This window comes from Eulemur rufifrons, unplaced genomic scaffold, assembly GCF_041146395.1.
Source record: "Eulemur rufifrons isolate Redbay unplaced genomic scaffold, OSU_ERuf_1 scaffold_265, whole genome shotgun sequence".
Classification (NCBI taxonomy): domain Eukaryota; kingdom Metazoa; phylum Chordata; class Mammalia; order Primates; family Lemuridae; genus Eulemur; species Eulemur rufifrons.
In genome coordinates, this window is record NW_027183047.1 from 35,001 (window position 1) to 48,355 (window position 13,355).

At 51.4% G+C, this 13,355-nt stretch overlaps 1 pseudogene; it reads right to left on the reverse strand.

Annotated features, from left to right (window-relative positions):
- Positions 1 to 96: 96 nt before the first annotated feature.
- On the reverse strand, positions 97 to 188 carry LOC138380072 (small nucleolar RNA U13; annotated as a pseudogene).
- Positions 189 to 13,355: the final 13,167 nt, after the last annotated feature.

A 13,355-nucleotide genomic window follows, 5' to 3' on the forward strand; every position in this document is an offset into this window, starting at 1 on the left:
TGACTTTCTTTTTGGTCCTTTCATTTTATCTATTCTCTCTTTGCCTTTTCCTGCGCGCCTTTCCGCTCCCCCCCCCCCCCCGGATTCATGGTTTCACGTCACGCGGGTGACGTGCCGACACACCAGGAGGCCCTTCTCACACGTGCGCGTGAACACGCAATCAACACGTTTATGAACTAGAAAGGGATCTGGTGTGACTTTGCTATTATTTCCCCTCCCCTCCTCCCCGCGCTGAGAATGAGTTTCCCCGGGCTCGTGTGCCCGCCTGGGAATCGGCTGCAGACGCCATGGCCCCGGGTCGACCACATGTTGCTCTGGGGTCCACCAGATGTCTCTGGCGAATTGGGGCCCTAGGTGCTTGTGACGGTGTGGTCACTAGGTGTCGCTCTGGGCTCAGTATTCTTCCTTCTCGCTGTGACTTTGGTCTCTTTTTTTCGAAATTTCTTTCTTTCTTCCTCTTTTGCCCTGTTTCCATTTTCCCTTCTTAATCTCTTTCTCTCTTTTTGTTGCTTTTTTTCCACGGCAGATGGGTGATGTGTGTGTGGAGGAAACGCGGCGTCAGGGAGAAGACACATCTCACACGTGCTCGGGAACACCCGATCGTCACGCTTCTGAGTACCGACCGATGGATCTGGTCCCGAATTTTTTAATAGTTTTCTCCTCTCTCTCTCTCTCTCTCTCTCTCTCTCTCCCCCCCTTCCTTCTCTTTCCTTTCTCTCCCTTCCTTTCTTTCTTTCTCTCGCTCTCTCGCTCTCGCTCTTCTTTTCTTTCTGACAGAGTCTCTCGTTCTGTTGCCCTGGCTAGAGTGCCATGGCGTCAGCCTAGCTCACAGCAATCTCAAACTCCTGGGCTCAAGCGATCAGACTGCCTCAGCCTCCCGAGTAGCTGGGATTACAGGCATGTGCCAGCATGCCCAGCTAATTGGATATACGTGTGTGTGTGTGTGTGTGTGTGTGTATATATATATATATATATATATATATATTTTTTTTTTTTTTTTTTTTAAACAGAGTCTCACTCTGTTGCCCAGACTAGAGTGCCGTGGCGTCAGCCTAGCTCACAGCAACCTCAAACTCCTGGGCTCAAGCGATCCTACTGCCCCAGCCTCCCGAGTACCTGGGACTACAGGCATGCGCCACCGTGCCCGGCTAATATTTTTCTGTATATATTTTTAGATACTGTTTCTGTATATATTTTTAGATATATAGTTTCTTTCTATTTTTAGTAGAGATGGGGGTCTCGCTCTTGCTCAGGCTGGTCTCGAACTCCCGACCTTGAGCGATCCACCCGCCTCTACCTCCCAGAGTGCTAGGATTACAGGCGTGAGCCACCCCGCCTGGCGTGTACGTTCTGTATTCACAGACAGACGGAAGGCAGGGAGAATGTTACCCTTTCAAAGCCCGCCCTGCTCGCCTCTCAGCCCACCGATGGCACTCTGAATCCCGTGGCATTCCTTCACTCAGCTGAATTCTTCAGCACCCGACCCCCCCCCCCTCGCCCCACCCCCGTGCCACGGGAGTTCGTTCTCATGGCAGAGCCATCGAGGCTGTTGCCACACGTGTTGTAGGTGCCTAGGCAGACTGTGCCCTGGCCCCGAGGAGGTACGGAACCGCCTATCGCCTCGGGAGGGAGGGACAAGATGTGTCCGTGTCCAAGGCGACGTCCTGTCGATCACGAGGAGGCCTGCAAAGGCTCGTATCTGCCAGGCATTGAGCCACATGACATGAAACACCGGTGTGTTCCTTCACTTAGGTGGTGTCGCGTGTTGATACTCACAGAGGATGATAAACCCACTCGCATGCCGGCTGAGCCCCCTGTGTCTCCTCCTCTATCCACTGAGGGAAAAAACCGCAACGAAAGGTAGAGAACCACAGGGTGGGAAGAGAGCCCGTCGCTCTCCCTATGTGACCGTCCGGAGTGCTCGTTCAGATGGGAGGAGGTGTGTTTGTGTGTGTATGTGTGTGTTTCATTGATTTTGGTGCCATCTTTTCTCTGCAGCTGCGTCAGAGGACAGCGATTTTTCCGATTTTCACTCCGCTGAGTGAATTGCCTTTTGAAGAGAATGTCCACAGGAAGCCTACGGTTCTCCCGCGTGGGTGGCCCTCCTCTAGAAATGAATCTCGTTTCTTGAACGGAGGGGACTTGTTGACGCCATCATGCTTTCGGGACGACTTCTCAGACGCTAGCTTTGGACCGCAACATAGGTGCCCCCCGACATTGCCTCAAGGGTTCCGTGGTGCCTCCTGTCAAGAGACCCCACCGACCGTCCCCAGCCTGCCCGCTCAAGGGAGCCGGGCCCCTTCTGATCTGTCCGCCCGCCGTGAAGCTCCCTCCCGAGGGTCGGAAAGCCCACCTGTTTCCCAGTTCGGTTGAATGATGGGGCACCCGGGCAGGGCACTGGCACCGAGTGACTCCATTCTGAGTCTGTCTGCTCTGTGGGGCGGGGGCGGGTGGGAGGGGGGGCAGTTCCGTCTCGACCGGTGGCCTCCTACCGACTGACTCTATGGGACGGACCATTCTCACTCAGGATCGTGTAACCTTCTTGGCCTAGGCACATCCCGGCACTGAAAGCCACTTTTCGGGGACACTCTCCCACGTACAGATAGATGGCCTGCACGAGTGCTCTTCCTTTCTCGAAACACTGGAAATCTGTCCTCAATTTTACCTGACCTACCTGACGGTGTGTGATAAAGGAGCATAGAACCCTCAGCCACCCTCCACCTTCCCGCTGCCACGAGAGACAGTGCCGAGCGTGAAATTCTATCCCTGACTCTCTGTGTCCACCGTTCTCTGGGTAGGGAAAGAACTTAACCAGATAGGCCCTATCGGTCGCTTATCTGTTCTGATAGTTTTGTGGCAGCCATTTCTTTCCCCCTTTCTTTTCTATTTCTGTCTCTCTCCCCCACCCCCGCCCCCAAATTCTTTCTACGAAGACGTTTAGGATGTCAGATTCTGGCCACATGCCCCCCCTAGGCATAGGGGGGCCAGCATAGACAAAGGTCTTCGGTACCAAGTGTTCATTCCACGGTGACAGATATTGCCACTCTTGTATTGACCAGGGCGAGATCGTGAGTGGGTCAACTCTGAAACTCCCTGTACTCTACTTCTCTCTTGGGTAGGTCCCTGCCCCAACCCTCCGGCTTCTAGCACACACCCAGGGGCACTCTCTCCTCTCTGGATAAAGTTCCAGATGATCCGATCCGCTCCGAGGCGGAAGGGGAGCTGGCCGGGCCACCCACTGTGCGCCCCACCCCCACCCCGCCCCACCCCCGTCAGTCATAGGGTCCGTTCTTTTCAGGATGACACCGGCAGCGGTTGCTGGGTGTCACCTTGCGGCCACTTTGATCAGACCTCGGGATCTGGAAAGTCAGGTGACGTTGGGAGTTTAAGAGCTGACTCCCGGGAGGTGTGGAGGGCGGGGAGGAGAGCACGGTCCGGACGGTCCCACCCTCTTCTTCCCGGGCCCGCAGCTCTGGGCCCGCCCGGGGCAGCCCTAGCCTCTAGCGGGTCTCCGCCCACCCGCCCTGTTGTCTGCGGGAGGCGCCCCTCCTCCCGCTCTCTGCCTCCTCCCGGGACCGTAGGCCTCTGCCCGTCGTCTTTTTTATTTTTATTTTTTCCCTTTTGTTTGTTTCTCTTTTATCTTGTTTTTTAGGCTTATCGAATATCATGTCGTATAAAAACTTAAATCACAGAATGAATTATATTATATAACAAGATGTGGCTTTTTATCCTACGCCGAGAACGATGAATTTTTCTCTTCGTGTCCATTTTCCTGTCCTGGAAGAAATACAAAGTTGCTCGTGATACTTCCCCATCATCTTCCAGTTTCCCCCACTGTCAACACGATGTATTCGATCGTATATCTTTGTGTGTGCACGTGGGCGCCTGTACCTATTTCTTTTCGGCATCAGTCTCAGGTCTTTTGGCACCTAGGGGGGAAAAAGGAGAAACCAATAAAGGACAGAAAGACGTTCTGTCGTTTTACGCTCCCCATCACCACCACCACCACCACCACCACCACTTTTGGGAGCTTGTAGTCTGGCCTATGTCCCCAAGGCAGGTTAAATCTTTTCTTAAAACTCCCAAGTGGTCCCCTGCCCCGCCCCCCCCCAGGTGGGCGGCCGGCAGAGTTCACAGGCTTTGTTTTTGGCAGAGCCTGGACGATTGAAATAATTAACCACAATCATCGCTAAAGCTGAGAACCCCTCCCCCCCTCATTAAAAGCTCTGTATTTCTGCCTAGCCCTGTGTTCGGGGAAATTCGGAGGCTTGAGATGGGAAGGTCTACCCTATTTTCTCCTTTACCGGCAAAATAGACTCTCTCTTTCCTTCCTCCTCAAACAGCTTGTCCTCGTTATTCGGCCTCGTGGGCAGGTGGCCGAGCTTTCGGTAACACCAAGTCTTCTAAGTTGTGTTGTGTTATCGGTCTTGTTTTCTTTCTTTTCTTTTCTTTTCTTTCTTTCTTTTTTTTTTTTTTTTTTTTTTTTTTTGAGACAGGATTTCTTTCACTCTGTCCTCTCCCAGGCCGCCTTGGCCTGATTGTAGCTCACAGCAAGCTCCAAATCCAGGGCTTAAGTGATCCTCTCTGCCTCAGCCTTCTGAGTAGCTGGGACTATAGGCAAATGCTGCCACACCCGCCATAATTTTTCTTTTTTCTTTTTTTTTTTTTTTTTTTTTTTGTTGGTAGAGATGAGGTCTCATCGTGTTACCCAGGCTGGTCTCCAGCTGCTGGGCTCAAGTCACGCTCCCGTCTCTGCCTCCCAAGTTGCGGGGATCACGGGCATGAGCCACCATGGCCAGCCAGGTTATTTAAAGGCGATCGCTTTGCTATCCTGATACAAAACCCCAAATGTGCGAGTTTAAGGCACCAGACGGAGGGAGTCCCCACACTACATTGTCACGAACATTGAGGGTGGCTCACGAAACAGCTGGGATGTGGCCACACAGTAGTGATCGAGGCGATATATTCTAGTGGGATAGCAGAAATATAGAATGTCCTGAAGACACTAAATGTCGGAATGCCACAGCAGTCAATGGCTGACAAACTTCCATTCCATTGTGTCATGGTAGGCGGCTTACTTTTCTCCTGCTCCCTCGGTATGATTAAGGCCTGACGTAGAAAATGTCTACGTCTCATCCAAATCCATCGAGACGATGGAAGGGGGAACTGGGAGAGGAATAAAGAAAAACAAGAGAGGGAGAAGCGAAACAAGAGAGAAGGGGGCCGAGGAGGAGAAGGAGGAAACTGCCTCCCCTGTCCCCATGCTACCCAATTAATAAATGAAGAATGGCCTCTTCCCTCCTCTTCCCAACCCCTAACTATGCCTGGAGGTGTATCGTAGGCCTACAGTCCTAAGAAATGTACAACTACTGATAGTAATGGGAAGAAATGCAGTCTAATAGGTTTCTGTGCAGTGGGACACCCAGGCCAGGGCACTTACGGTGAATGGAGCTTGCAGGGCGGGCGGGAGGTTGCTCTGGGTGAGTCTGTGAGTTGGCGGTGAGTGGTGAGTGAATGTGAAGGCCTAGGACATTACTTACTGTAGGTTTTCATAAACCCTGGACACTTAGGCCGCACGACATTTACCTTTAGAAATTTCTTTCTTCAATAATACATTAACCTTAGCTTACTGTAAGTGTTTTCACTTCATAAACTTTTCCATGGTGGTTTGGTTTTTTTTTTTTGTCTGTCTGTTTGTTTGTTTGTTTGTTTGTTTGTTTTTCTTTCTTTTAAACTTTTGGACTCTTTGGCAACACCACGACTTAAAACACAAATGCGTTGCACTGTTGTACACAGATATTTTCTTTCTCTGTGTCCTTATGTGTTCCGTAAGCTTTTTCCTACTTTTAAAGTTTTTATCGTTCTATGCACTTTTCAAAATAATAAAAACTAAAACAGAGAGGGGGGGTGGGAGAGGGAAGGAGAGAAATACACACACATGAATATGTTTCCCAAGTGAACTGAGGAAGGGGGCCGAGTCAAGGTTCTCAGGGAGCCACCAGTGATGAAACGGTCAGGCTCAGAATCAGCATTGCAGAGTGGCTGCAGAGCCGGGGGGCCTGGACTGGCTACCTGGACGACACTCCGTGTTTGGTAACTTGGCGAGTCATAAATCCTCTTGAGCCTCAGCCTCTTCATCTGCAAATGCAGAAATCATGGTGCCTACCCCACAGGGATATTGGGCAGAGTGAAAAAGCAAATGCAGGCAAAGCCCGCAGAAGCACGCGTGGTAAACAGTAAGCCTTTAATCGTGGTCACAGTCGTTGTTATAGGATCATCTTCCTATGTCCTTGTCTTTTAAAGATTAGCAGAACCTCCCAGAAGATGAGAATGGGCTCCCCCTGAGCAAGTCTCGGCTGTAAAGTCACAGGCATGTTGAGCATGTGGCACAGAAGGCAGAATAAAAACCTGATCCCGGAACATTATGTTCCTGCAGGACATGAAATCATTGAAGGTATGGGAAATCCTACCTCATATCCGTTTTACTAGAACACCTATGATTGCGTACGCACATGGACGCACGCGCACCCCAAACTTTTTGAGCTTCACAAAACAGCGTAACCAAGGAACACACTATGATGCTTCTTAGCGATCTATTTAGGCCCAGGTTACTCGTCACTCTGAGCCTGCCTCCTTATCTGTCCAATGAGAATAGTGTTTGTCACAATTATCGTCATCGTCATCCTACCTAACGCTTCTGGTAAAATTGAAGTGTGAGAACACCCGCTAGACAGAAAATCCATGTTATCTCTCAATTTTTCTTCCTCCTGATTTCTATCTGAATCTGTGAGCTCGCTTTGGTTCACTTCGGTTTTTCAAGAGGCTCCGGTTACCTTCTCTCCCACCTATATCGGATTGGGTCTGACGGAAGAAAGAAGGAAAAAAAAAAAAAAAAAAAAACAAACATAGTAAAGAAAGCAGAACAACATTTGTTTCTGAAGCAACCGATCAAACATTGCTGATGAGCCGGTCTTTTCTATTTCAGTAAACCAAGGAGGCCTATTGTCACGAGGATGTGAGGGGCCCGGGTAAGATTGGATGATTACCCCTAAAGGAGACAAAGCAGACAGACTATGGCACATGTGATCTTAGCCAAGAGAATAAACAGTGACCTCTCTGCCGAGTTGGGCCTTAGCATACCAAAGGGAAATAAAGGTGTAATAGGATGCTCAATTTTTACTCTGGAAACAGAGGTTGGTTGGGCACTGAACTGAGAACACTGAATTTTTTACCCTCCTTGATATTCACATAGGCTTAGAGGAGGCAAAAAAAAAAAAAAAAAAAAAAAGAATACTGAGCCTATAAGTCATCCCTAAAACTCGGATTTTATGTTCCCTTGCCTTTTCATAACTGAGCAACACACAACATTAAAGAATGGACACAGGCCGGACGCGTTGGCTCAGGCCTGTAAACTTAGCACTCTGGGAGGCCGAGGCGGGAGGATCGCTCAAAGTCAGGAGTTCGAGACCAGCCCGAGCGAGAGTGAGACCCCCCGCCCCCGTCTCTACTAAAAATATAGAAAGAAATTGTCCAGACAACTAAAAATATATAGAAAAAAATTAGCCGGGCATGGTGGCACATGCCTGTGGTCCCAGCTCCTGGGGAGCCTGAGGCAGGAGGATCGACTGAGCCCAGGAGTTTGAGGTTGCTGTGAGCTAGGCTGACGCCACGGCACTCACTCTAGCCCGGGCAACAGAGTGAGACTCAGTCTCGGGGGGGGGGGGGAACCCAAAAACAAACAAACAAACAAACAAAATAAAAAACTGGAAGGGACACAGACTTCCACAGGTTTGTGTGTGGCCCCTTTTACTTATTAACGCTACAGGACCTTAATTATTTGTGCTCTGAATCTGATATTCAAATTATCCTTGTGGCCAACGCGTTTGAACAGTAGATGGTAGGGGAAGAAGAGTTCACCTCCTGAATAGATGACAAGTAACGGGAGTACTGGTGAAATTACAAGTGGCTTACGTTTACACACTGAAAATCCCAGTTAGCCGCTACCATGAGTTCAAAGAAGAGATCTAAATTTCTGACCCTATGACCCTAAAAGATATTTCCTCCCATGGTGTCACAGATAAAAATAAAACTGCATCCTAGCACTTTGGGAAGCCTAGGGGGAAAGGATCGCTTGAGGCCAGGAGTTTGAAGTTGCAGTGATCTATGATGATGCTACTGCACTTTAGTCTGGGAAACAGAGTGAGGGCCCGTCAAAAGAAAAAAAAGAAAGAGACAAAAAGAAAGAGAGAGAGAGAGAGAGAGAGAGAGAGAGAGACAGGAAGACACAAGGAAAGAAAGAAAGAGAGAAAGAAGAGAGGAGAAGAGAAGAGAAGCGTCAATCTATCCATTGCATTTTCTACCCTTTAGGTGACTGGGCTTCAGCAGGGTGATGTGATCTGACAAAGTTCATGTTGCTAAGAAATAAAGCACTGGGGTTCAAACTCTGAGTTTTCAAAATCCAGCATATCCCCCTACCCACCATACCGTGCCACCTCTGAGAGTGGATATCTCACAGAGGAGAGCTGTGGAGGCCATTCTTGGACAGACAGAGTCAAGTAGTGGAGACCATGGAGTCTCTGCTCTGCAGCCAGTCTAGAGACATATGGAGCCATTAACACTGCTTGTGAGGAAAATACCATGTCATAGGGAAACAGAAATATTTTCCGCCTTAGGCAGATACAATTTAGGAAAAGACCCGAAACCCCTCTTCCTCTAACAGTGCTTTCTGGTCAGATGCTGACCCCTTCGATTCACAGATTCAGATACATCATTCAATGCAAGCATTGTCAACAAGTCACTCTTTGCAGCTTTCTGAAATTTCTCGGATATAGCATACTTGTAAAGATGATCACTTATGTGAAGACACCACCCCTCCAGAAAAACAAAAACAAAACCAAAACAGAAGCCCACTTTTCTCTGCTGTGAAAACCAAGATCAGCTTTTATGAGATCCACTAAATTCACACAAGAAGTAAAATATAATCATACTGATATATGCAATTTTTCTCTTAGAACAGAATGCATGGTGCTCCTTATCGTCTCAGATACTGTCAACAGAAAGCACGCGGTGGATGAACAATCTCCGTGAGCTTTTCTACAGAGATGGGGGGTGTGTGTGTGTGTGTGTGTGTGTGTGTGATAAATAATGAGGGTTGAGGAGCAGATAAATGACTGGGGGAAAACAACAACAGCAACAACAACAAAAACCACTTCCTGGTTCCTCGATGCAAGCATTCATTTAAAGGGTATACTCGTATGTATACCTAGGTGGAAAGTGGAAGCAGCTTTAAAAAAAAAAAAAAGAAAAATTGCTGCGAGCCCTGGTTATGATACGGCAATAAGCGCTAGCTCTTGGAAGGTGTAAAACATATTCACGGTGGCTTACGCCAATTTGGGATGTACAAAGACGAGCTTGAGCACCACCACCAACCAAAAATATGAATGAATACCTGGCTAGCGATCAGGATCAGACATAATAGAAAAGAAAAAGCTCCCAAGGCTAAAATAATGTGAACACGATTGACTCGTCCATGGAAAAGAACCCCAAATCACTGCAAAATAATTTAAAGAGTTTTATTCTGAGCCCAACGGCCGTGATCATGGCCCAGAGAGCTACGCCCAAGAAGCCTTGAGCAAGCGGACCCATTGTGGTGGGGTGGGTTACAGTTTGGCTTCATACATTTTAGGGAGACAGGAATTACATGTAAAATCACAAATCAAAACATGGAAGGGGTACATTGGTCTGGGCTGAAAAGGCAGGACATCTGGCAGTTGGGGGGGGCGGGGGAGGGAGGGTGCGGTGTTTACAGGTTTACAGCTGGGTTTAAAGATTCTTTGATTTGCAATTGATGACATAAATGAACCTCTGCCTAAAGGCTTTGCATCATGTTTTCAGTTAAGGTAAGGAGGTCTGCTAATCACAGACAAGCCACTGGACAGTTTACCCAAAACTCAAGTGCCCTGTAGTTCAGTAAACGGTTGGCCTGCTAGATATGCGTTAAGCTTTGTCTTGCCTGGCCTTAGGCCCGTCGGACATTCAGTATCTCATTGTTATAAAATCTGACTCCATCAGGGAGGAGTGTCTGACTTCCCCTGTCCTTGCGGGGCAGCAGCTCAGGTTTAAGGGTTTTTCTAGGGTTCCCTGGGCCAACCACGGGACGGGTCAGCTGGCGGTGGCGGGCGGGGGGCGGCTTAAGATTTTATTTTAGTTCATAGACTCCAGAAATGGTGTTTCCCTGGGAAAGGCACACGAGTTCATGAAAAGCTTTCATTCAGTTGGTCTGGCTCCTCCCTGAGGTCGTCTCCCTGCCCCCCACTCCTCCCCTCCCCTGGGGCCGGAGCGGGGGGGGGGGGGGGAGGGTGAAGGCCCAAGAGGAGAGGCGCGTGGGGGAGGTGCCGCTCCCAGAACCAGAGACTCGTCTGGGCCCCACGTAACCCAGCCACCGCGACCGCTTCGCCCGAGGAGGTGCCCAGCAAGTCGTGCTTCTGCCCCTCGGGATTGCCTGCGGGCTGGGGGCGGGGTACGAGCTCCCGGCCCAAGAGGGAAACCCCTAGCCTGGCCGCACAGATGGCCGGGCCCCCGGCGGAGCCCTTCCGCCGGTTTCCACCCCTCCCCCACTCACTGCGCTGACTGCGCATGCGCGCTCGCACGTAGCCGCCTCGGGCTTCTCTCGGGCGGAGCCGCTTTCAGCCGCGACCCCGCCCCGCGAGCTGACTGTGCATGCGCGCTTGCACGTAGCCGCCTCGGGCTTCTCTCGGGCGGAGCCGCTTTCAGCCCCGACCCCGCCCCGCGAGCTGCCGCTTCCAGGCGGCACACCGCATGGGGGAGGGGACGGAGCTCTAAAGAAATCAGTCCCCTCCGTCTCCTGCCTCAGGAAAAGCCCCAAACCCTTGGAGAACTGCCACCCACCGCCACTACCGTGTGTGGGGGGGGGGCGGGGGGGCTGGGTCTTTACTTTGTGTCCTCCTTGTGGCCCAGTCCAAGGCGGCTGGGCTGCCAAACAGATCGTCTCGAGAGGGAGGCAGGAAGGGCCCAGGTCTGGACAGGGGTGGATTGGACCCCTCCACCCTGGGGTGTGGACTTGTGACCGAAAGCTCAGCTGCTTGTCCACGAGGCCGAATAACGAGGACAAGCGGTATGAGGAGTAAGAAAACAGAGAGTCTACTTTGCTGACAAAGGAGGAAATAAATAGGGTAGAGCTTCTCAGTCTCAAACCCCCAAATTTCGTGAACATAGGCCTAGGCAGAAATACAGAGGTTTTAAAGGAAGGAGGGTTGGTTCTCAGCTTCAGGCAATTACTGCAGTTAGCTGTTCTAAAGGTCCCGTCTCTGCTGAGAAGAAAGCCCTTGAACTCTGTGGGCCGCCCACCCTGGGGGCCACCTGGAGTTATAACCAAAGAGTTAACGTGCCTCAGGGATGCAGGCCGGGCTGCAAGTTCCCAAAAGCCTGGGGGAAGTTTTAAAAAGACAGAAAATCTTTCTGCCCTCTTCCCCTCCCACCCCCCCACAAAGCCATTTTCTCTGGTGCAGACTCGGCACCCTCCCCGTGCAGGCCTGTTTGTCCTCAATCATCTGTGAGGTTCACGAGGAGGAGATGCTCTCTCGCTCTCCCCACCCTCTTTCTTCCCTTAGGAAATCCTCAGCGCTGTTCCACACACTCAAGGTGGCGGGCCTGCTCCGGCCACCAGCCACCTCTTGTGCCACCTCCCCCCCCCCCCCGCCCCCAACGGAGTAGGTGTACAGACAGGAGCACACTTTACTGGAGGGCGCCTGGGGATGAAGAGTTGTGGTGGCCAAATGGGGGATGCGGGGCGGGGAGGAGAGTGGCTGGCATTTGGCAAAGAGTGACACGGAGTGGCCATCCAGGCTTGTCTGAAAAGTGGGACTACGAGCCTGAGAGCGCCGACGGAGTCGATGGACATGGTCACTGCTGTGGGATGTCTCTTTTACCACGATGTAACACCAAAGCAAACCCCTGACCCGCTGGGTCGGAGAAGGCCTTGTGGGCAATTTAGAAAAGCCATGGCGTGGCCATTTGGAATACTTCCTGCCTCTCCGGGAATCAAAAATTAGAAAGGACCATGGGTTCTGTATTAACGTACCAAAGGCAGGGAGAATTTTAGCCTTTTAAAGCCTGCCCTGGCCCTATCTCAGCAAGGCAGTGGCACCCCAAGTTCCGTGACATTTCTGCACTCGGCGGCTGACTTCTTCAGCCATCTGTTGCGATGCCCCTGCCAGGTGGCCACTCACTCGCCCCTTCAGTTCAACCCTTGTACCAGAAAGTGTTGCCTTCTTCCTAACCCCTATGGGGGGGCCGGGGGGTGACGTGTGTGTGGGGGGGGGGTAGTGGAAATGGGCAGACCCCACAGGTGCAGCCTCTTCCAGGTCATAATGGGCCTGAGGCAGCGTGGGATTCCCCCGGAAGGGAGGCAGGGTGGCACTACGGCACCGAAGCCTGACGCCGGCGGCCACGTGGATGGTGGGGGACACGTTAGACCGCTGAGATGCAGCCACTGAGAGCCACCCCGCAGCAAGAGGTCTCTCTTGGCAGAGCAGGCACTGAGTCCGCAAGTCAAGACAGCTGGGAGGCCTGGGAGACAGAGGCCCTGGATCTCAGGTCCCGGGGTGGGGGCGGGGGGCAGTGCCAGTGCCTGGAGAGAGAGAGAGCCCAGGCTCCAGAGGCCATGATGGGGCCTGGTGGGCAGGGCCGAGGAGGTCAAGGCCGGGTGTGGTGGGGTCCGGGATGAGGGGCTTGGGGTGACGGGCAGGGAGAACGACCCGTTCACTCAGACGTGCCCTCAGAGGAAGGCAGAGGTGCGTTTTGCCTTCCTCCGGCTAGTGGAACGCTCGGCATTTCTTTCCTTCAGAGCTGGGTTGAACCGGTATGGCATCTGTTATAGTACGGAGTGCGAGACAGGACAACCTAGAGACCGAATTGAGCCAAGTCATGAGTCCATATTAGCTGGCCAGCGACCACCCCCTGCCCTGTTAGGGTACAGGTACAGAGAATGGCCCCGAGCCGAAAAAAGCAGGAAGGTTTCAGACTATCCTAAGCTAGAGCTCCGTGACTTTAGGCACGGCGGTTGAAACAACACTATACCACCTACTCCGCAGCTGTGTGGTCCGGGACCAGCCTCGGGCCCCCGTTTCGTTTCGGTTACAGTCTTTAAGCGAGCAGGTTTACAGAAACAGATAGCTCCAATTAAGGAACATTCTTTCAGGCGTTAAGCAAGCACAATCAATTTTACGACAGGCAGCTGGAAAGTTTAAACACTTAGTTACAAGTTAATTGCTTTGTTTTATCTCCGCAAGGTACGTATTTCCAATTACAGACATAGGTCAAGCGGACATCGGTCA